The sequence below is a fragment of the Rattus norvegicus genome, chromosome 8 (assembly GCF_036323735.1).
Source record: "Rattus norvegicus strain BN/NHsdMcwi chromosome 8, GRCr8, whole genome shotgun sequence".
NCBI classification, from domain to species: Eukaryota; Metazoa; Chordata; class Mammalia; order Rodentia; family Muridae; genus Rattus; species Rattus norvegicus.
The window spans coordinates 116903760-116911913 of NC_086026.1; positions in this window are offsets into that span (position 1 = coordinate 116903760).

Consider the following 8154-nt stretch of genomic DNA (forward strand, 5'->3'; position numbering starts at 1 on the left):
GGGCTAGTGTCTTAGGGCTTCTATTGCTATGGTAACACACCGCAACCATAAACAACTTGGCAAAGAACACATTCGATTTCAGTTTACAGTTCCACATTGTAGGCCGTCATTGAGAGAAGTCACGGCAGGAAGTTGGAGGCAGGAGCCGGTACAGAGGCACTGTATGGGGTGCTGCTTACTGACTTGCTCCTCATGGCCACCTGCCCAGGAGTGGCACCTCCCACAGTAACCTGGGCTCTCCCAAATCAATCATCCGTCAGGAAACGGCACCACAGGCTTGTCCACTGACCAAAGGGATGGGGGGGGTTTCCTCAATTGAGGTTCCTTTTTCCTAAATGGCTCTAGCTTGTGTCAGGCTGACATAAAACTACCCAGCATAGTTCAGTCCTCACCTTTAGAGGCAAACTCCAAAGAGCCTGAACTCCTATGAGCTTCGAAGCAGAGAGAATCACTCGCAGGAGGACCTCCTTCCTAGTGTCCCCCACAGTGTGAGGTTTCTAGACTGTGTAGGGGACCAGAAGGGCAGGAGGAGACCCAGGATGCAGCCGATATCACTAGTGAGTCCCAGAACCCATTAAGCTTCTCACCGGGCTCTGGATTCTGAGTTCTAAATAATATTCCCTGGTGGACCCACACAGGGGAGACACGGATCTTCACAGTGACCTAAAGGTGACAATAGCAAGCATTGCCCAAAGTGGCCAGAGATGTAAACAGGCTGTGGAGGCTTTGAAAGACACGGAGAATCTGCCTGGTGGGTGGTGAACTTGGAGAGAAGCTGAGACTCTCTTTCCTCCTGGAACACCCAGCTGAAAAGAATGGCCCTCTGTCTCTGGGAGGTGTTTCTTGAGGCTCCCATATGATCATATGATCCCATTGCCATATGATCTCCAGCCTAGACCTCCCCATCAGAGGCTTGGCCTGGCCCAGAGCAAGACAGGAGGGTCCTTGGGCCAAGCACCCACTGCCTCTTCCGGTCCCCCTGGCCACCAGGCCCATTGGTGCTTCGCTCCCTCAGGTGACTGGCAGGCTTTAAGATCTCTCTGTGAGTTCAGGTCTGATGTCACACGACTCCAGCCAGCCCTCTCACCACCCACCTCGCCTGTCCCAGAGGCTGAGATTTGGGCTAGATTCTATTTGGTGAGGCTACTCACAACGCCCTCCGCCCCCAGTGCTTCCTTCAGTCCAGCCGGGTGCTCAGACAAGAACCCTCTGCAGACAGCCTGTTTACAGTGCAGTGGGCTGGGCTGGGTGGGTGGCTCTCAGATCCTGAAACAAGAGTCATCTGACATGTGGTATCCTTTCTTCCCTGGGCCTCCCAGACCTCACTCAGAGAACACAGGATGAAGCAAGCGTCTGACCTGTAAGGGACACCCTGCCTTTCAGGACCCACTCTGCTGTGTTAGAAAAAGGGTACTGAACAGAGCTGCTCTATTTTCGTCAGGGAAGGCTGCCCAGAGGAGGCTTGGAAACATGTCCAGTCACTTTCTCTTTCTGCTTGCTGGCTAGGATGTGGGGATGGCTCTGGCCAGGACTCTACCTACGACTTTCCTCAAGAAATCCTGTGGAAGTTAGCTCTCTCTCCCAGCAAGCACGTTGGTATCTGGAAGATGCCACAGTCTAGGCAGATTCCCTTGTGATGGTCACACAGGCTTCCCTCATCCACAGCCTGGGGACAAACTTCTGTAGTCCTACAAATTAAAGTTTTTTTTCTGGGTCCCAGAGCCCTTTAAATCTAAAGCTGGAGATGCTGGCTTACCCCTCGGAAGCTGTTGAAGGGACTTAGGAAACCTGCCTGCTTGCACGCGGGCACCCATCTGGCCTGACCCATGATGAGAGAGGACACGCTTAGCAAAGACTGGAGGTTGGATGAAGGCCTGGAGTCCAGCTGCCTGCACTGGTGGTGCTGGAACCTGGAATACTATCTTGCCATGGGCATGTACCTGCAGGGTGTCACAATCAGGGAGCTGCCTTATGATCTGGAAGGGACAGCAAGAAGAACACACAATCCTGGTACAGATCACCCTCCTAGGGACCTTCCCCTGGTCATCCCTCACCTGGCTGCTCTTCCTGACCCCCCAGTCCCCTCAACCTTTCTCTTCCAGACTCACGTGCCTTTTTATCGTTGACCCAGACAACAGGTTCTCTCTTTTGCCTGAAACAAGTCAAAGGGAGGCTGAGCACACGATGTGTCTGTCTATCTGCAACCCCAGCATTCTAGAGGTAGAGACAGCCGGACTGTGAGTTTGAGACCCACCTGGGCACTATTGTAGGAAATGCCTGTGTAAAACCAAAACAAGGAGGAAGACACAATTAAGGAGAGGGAGAAGGAAGAGAAAGGTGCCAGGCGTAGTACTGGAGAGTAACTTCACACGCCCCATACCCAACTTCCAGCCCGACACATAGCACCAGCTACACACCATGCACATCCACCCGTCCTCTCCCTCAGCCGCTTGGTCAGAGAAAAAGCACAGGTGTGTTTAGAGAGGCCTGGGGACTAATCCAGGGCCACACAGCCGGGAAGTAGGGTGGCAGGGGGACAGCTTGGGAACATGCCTGACTCTTGGTAGAGTTGATACCCAGGAAGGTTGCTGGCTTCTTAAGCCCCAGGACATTTTCTAATCAGACACTCCCCACCCCATCAATATCAAAGAGATAGCTGGCTCCACTTGGCCCTGATGAGCACAAAAACACATTGAGCCCCAGGTCGGAATAAAGGCGGAGTTTACACCTGGAAAGTTGGCTCCGAGGAGAAGCCTCACCTATGTTCACTACAATGGGGAAACCCACAAATATCCACTGTGCCCCTCAACTCTAGTGCATGGGGTCGGTATTGGCAATGACTTCAGCTGGTCACTCTGGCCCCAGGGTACTTGATCCAGGCACAGGGAAGGGTGTGGTGATCCCAGTCACCCCTAATTGTTGTGACTCTGCATGTTTGTCCCCTCTGGGAGGCAGGTCACCTGCACTGCACAGGAGATCCTGACCACAGACTGGGAGTGTCAGTCCTCCATCTGGGCTGGGAAATTCCAGACAGATAAGGTCTAGATGTAGGGGATCTGGAGCCTGACAGGTCCCCAGCAGGGACACAGATCCCAATCTGCCTTACAGCGTCTCATAGCAACTATGATGCCACCTGCTGGCAGCCTCAGGCACTTACAGCATCAGACAAGTCCATTCGGTTAGCCCAAAAGTTGTCTTCTAGCCCAATCCTTTGATCCCATCCCCTATCTCTCTCCTCTCCTCTCCTCTCCTCTCCCCTCCCCTCCCCTCCCCTCCCCTCCCCTCCCCTCCTCTCCTCTCCCCTCCTCTCCTCTTCACTCCCCTCCCTTGCCTTCTCACTTTTCCTTCCCTCCCCTACTCCCCCATCACCTTCCCTCCTCCCCTCCCCTCCTCTCTCCTCTTCTCTCCTCTCCTCTCTTCTCCTCTCCTCTCCTCTCCTTTCCTCTCCTCTCCTCAACCCCGACCTTCACTCTCATGAGTTGGCACTGCCTTCCCACCAACTAGAGCATGAACCCTTACCCCTATGCCCTGAATGCCTCTCTCACCTCCCCCTAGTACCCATGCTTCCACCCCTTCTCTTGGTCAGGGCCTAGCAGGCCCAACTTTAGTCTTCTGCCAGCAGACTGCAGGGCCCAGAGAGTCACAGAATGGAGCAAAGCTTCCCTGCCTGGCATTCACTGAAAGACTCATTCACTGAAGGAAGCCAAGGACACAAGATTTTGAGACATTTCAGAGATTTACCATCAGCTCAATAGTAAGTCGATAAAATGCCACTCTGAAGCCTGGGTATAGTATAGTGAGAGTGTGGGAGCCTCCTGGATACTCACAGACAGAACCAGAACCATCAGATCTCCCAGGAACCTGGTGAGCATCCTTTGTGTGTCTGGATTATAGAGGGGAAAACAAAGGCACAAAACCATAGGCGTGCCTAGCATACAGCAGGGCCCACCTCACGATGTGGGACCCACACCACGTAACATATCCATTCTGCTTACCCTTCTAAATCACCTTGCCTGGGACTAGTGCTGTTAGAGATGTATTTATTGGGCATTGCTTTGAGACCACACCTGTGTCCCCAGCTCCTATCCTCTAAATGGTGAGATAGAATCAAGTTTCCTAGACAGAGATAGTGTTTGGAGCCATTCCCACTCTGACCACCAGGTGGCAGTATATGTTCATGGGTCGAAGGGTGGCGTAGGGGTGATGAGTGGGAGTGGGGTTGGAACTGGGAGAGGAGTTCCTTGACTGAAATTTAGCCTGGAGATTGTTGGAAGGCATTTCAGAGGTCCTGGCAGCTGGTGTACAAAAGCTGCCTGCATTGTCTGCCAGGAGCAGTTCTGGAGTGGGGCTGGGTCAGGGCGATTGGTTGCTGTGGAAGCCTGAGCCACCGGAGTAGAGCCGGGTGCCTAGTAAACGATTAGAGCTTTTTAATCGAGTGGAGTATTGGATAAGTGGTTCTTGCCTCATGGGAACTAGATGAGTTAGTGCATTTCAAATAATCAGAGAGCCTTCACGGAATGCATGCAGCTACTGTACTTTTATTATGACAGATGGCTCTTTCTGCAAAGACAGTTCGAGAAGGTCCTGGGCTCAGGGGGTCCGGCATCATTGGTGCCCCACTCAGCATGGTAATAAACATCTGTGTTACCCCACTTTCTACTGAGCCCTGACATTGATCAGCTATCCCAACTGGAGTCAACTTTCAGAGAAGTTGAATAACTTGTTCAAAGTCATGGGGGATCTAGATTCAATTCTTCTGGACTCCCATAGTGTATCTGTACCTCTTTCGGGGTGGGTTCTGCTTAAGCCTGTTCTGAGAGGGGTCCCAGCCTATCAGAGGTCTTCCCTTTCTTTTCCGGCCTCCCTACTAGTGAACAGAAAAGGCAGAGGCATTTGTTGACCTTGCACCATCGTGAATTGGGTTTCAGATAAGGACAAACAAACAGCAAGTTATAAAGGATGAGGAACTTCTTCAGAAGCAGGCCAAGGATCTCACCGGTGTTGCCTGCAAATGTGAAGACCTCACTGTACTGGGCCTGTACCACATGATATATCCACTCTGCCTCCTTTCCTAAATCCCTCCGACTGGGACCAGTGCGGGTAAATACGTGCACTGGCTGGTTTGGTTGTGTCAACTTGACACAAGTTAGTCATCAGAAAGGAAGGAGCCTCAGTTAAGGAAATGCCTCCATGAGATCCAGCTGTAAGGCGTTTTCTCATTATTGATCGATAGGGGAGGGCCCAGCTCATTGTGGGTGGAGCCACCCATTGGCTGATGGTCCTGGGTTTTATAAGTAAGCAGATTGAGAAGCCAGGGGAAGCAGGCCAGCAAGCAGCATCCCTTCATGGCCTCCGCATCAGCTCCTGCCTTCAGGTTCTAGCTCTGGCTGAGTTCCTGTCATGACTTCCTCCAGTGATGGAACTGAAGTCAAATAAAGCCTTTCCTCCCCAACTTGCTTTTTGGTCATGATGCCTTGTCACAACAATAGAAGAGATCATGGATCTGTGGGGACACTGCTCCGAGACCACACCCATGTCCCTGCTGAGCTGTATGCCCAAGCGGTACAGAAACAGTGTCACCTGTACATCACCTTCTGTGAGGCAACAGCTCAGTCAAAGCGATGCCACAAGCAGCAGGCAGGAGGCAGCCTGTCACCAAAGAAGCTAAGATGGGCTGAGGTCCTCTGAGTCTTAAGAATCACCTCAACTATTCTCCCTGGATGCCAAACCCAGGTGTCCCAGAGGCCTTGTCCAAGGACCTGTGACAACTGAATTATTCTGGGTGTGTCTTTCTGTATTAACAATCTGGTTTGAATTCTAGCTTACTACCATGAAATCCCAACCAAGTGATTGAAGGCTTGCCTCAGTTTTCCCACCTGCAAAATGGGGCAGGTTCTCCATCCTTGATGGGGTTAAAAAGACTTCATATTTGTAGGGAGCTTGATGGAACCTGGCACAGAGGAACTTTAGATAAATACTTAGTAAATAAATAACATTCTAGGTGTCCAAAGGGTGGCTCAGGGGATCTTGTGTCTTTTGTAGGGACAAGACCTCAGAGCCACATTCACGGCTTAGTCTTTGGAAAATCCTGCAGTTTATTGGGCCACAGGTTCCCCTAGATCTAAGCTACACTCCAGACTCAGCCTCTGTTCTGACTCTCTTAAGTGGTTCAAGTTCTAAAGTGGCTTCCTACCTACCACCAGCACTTGGGAGATTGAGGCAGGCTAGCCTGAGCTACTGAGTGAGAGACCCTCCCTGTCTTCAAAGTGGGGAAGGGGACTTAAGCTACACTTTAGGGGTAGATAGACTGCTCCTCTGTGGTGGTTTGAATATGCTTGGCCCAGGGAGTAGCACTATTAGGAGGTGTGGCCTTTTTAGAGGAGGTGTGACTTTGTTGGAGGAAGTGTGTCACTGTGGGAGTGGCTTTGAAACCTTCCTCCTAGCTGCCTGAGGGCAGTCTTCTGTTTGCCTTTGGAACAAGATGTAGATAGAACTCTCAGCTCCTCCAGCACCATGCTTCCTGTTGATAACGGACTGAACCTCTGAACCTGCAAGCCAGCCCTGATTAAATATTGTCCTTTATAAGAGTTGCCTTGATCATGGTGTCTGTTCACAGAAGTTAAACCCTAACTACAACATTCTTTGCCACATACAAAGGCCTGATTAATTTTGACCCCTGGCGCTATAAATAGCCACTGATTAACAGAAAACATGGATTCCCCTAAGTTCCTCAAAGCCCACCAAGGAAGTTCCCTATTTCAAACTCAGACTGACCTAGTAGTTCTTGGATCCGGCCTGGGAACTCTTGAGCAGGGCCTGAGAGGGGGGCCGGGAACCCTCTGACCTGGCTTCCAGCAACAGCCTTGGGTCATAAGTCCATTAGAACATTTTTTGCAGGGCAAAGATGAGGGTCCTAAGATTCCTGAACACTGGCAAAGGGTAGGAGTCATTCAGCTGCTTCTGAGATCAATGCCAACACAGCATTCACAAAAGGCGCCCCAGCTTCTGGCTTAGGGCACTCCCTCCCTCCCCAGTGCCCAAGTAAGCACCATCCTTTATCCAGTCCCAAAGGCCAGTCACTCTCTGCTCTCAGGTGTGATAAGCACCTGTGTGACCAACTGTTCACCCTTCCCTGAGCCTCCCAGCCTCCCCTGCCATGCTCCCTCCGCACCTGGCTTCACCTTTCCACAGTCCACACCCAAGAGGTTTCAAGTCAGTTCAGGAAGACCCCAGTCTGGCCATCAAGGTCCTCCACATGCGGCCTCTCACTGTGCCTAAACCATTTAGCACCCAGTTTCTTCTTTCTGCCCTCTCACCCTCTGCCTGGGCTTTGGCCCAGCCTTGCCACTGGTGGGCAGTGGCCTTCTTCCCTGCCCTCCACCCAGCTCTCTGGCAATTACCTGGGTGATTAATTTGGCAATTAATTTAGTAATTAATCATGGTCTGGCTTCTCAAGATGCTCTTCTTCAGTAGCCTGGCCTAGAATATAGATCTGTTTAGCTCTGTTCTCCTGGCAAGGAGGGCTGAACACTAGAGTGGGGAGGGGGCTGGTTTATTCTGAGTGATCCTGAGTAACCGCAGGCACACGACAGCTCCTGCAAAACCATCCAGAACTCAATATAGCAGGAGAACGACCCAATCCCACCTCCAGAGGCCCTGAGGGAGCTACAAGCTATAGTTCAGCTCTGTTTCTCAGCCTGAATCCAGGCGTGATCGGTTATTAATCCTGAGGTAGTTGTCCCACCTCCTGCCCAGCCTTCTGGAACCTTCTTTCAGGATCCAGTCACTGATGGAGAACTGTTGAGCCTGGTCCTCAGTGGGTACCTATCCTTCTGAGGATTCCTACTTTCCAGGAAGAATGGTAGAGGGTCCGTTTCAGATTAGCTTTGATCAATACCGAGACTTGGTGGTAGAGGAGAAAGTGAGTCTTGGTGTGTGGAGGGGTTTAGGAGTTAGGTCCAACGTAGGTGGCCCTGACCTTGCTGTGAGCTCCTACAGGGCTAGCCACCAGATGGTGGCCCGCATTTATAGCCACCAGATGTACTGCCAAGATGGGGTCCCTGTGGAGCCAGCCCTGTGGCATTGATTGAAATGCCCCCCCTGCCAATTATGATTTTTAAAGAAATGCATAATGATCCTTAATTGGCACCCTCA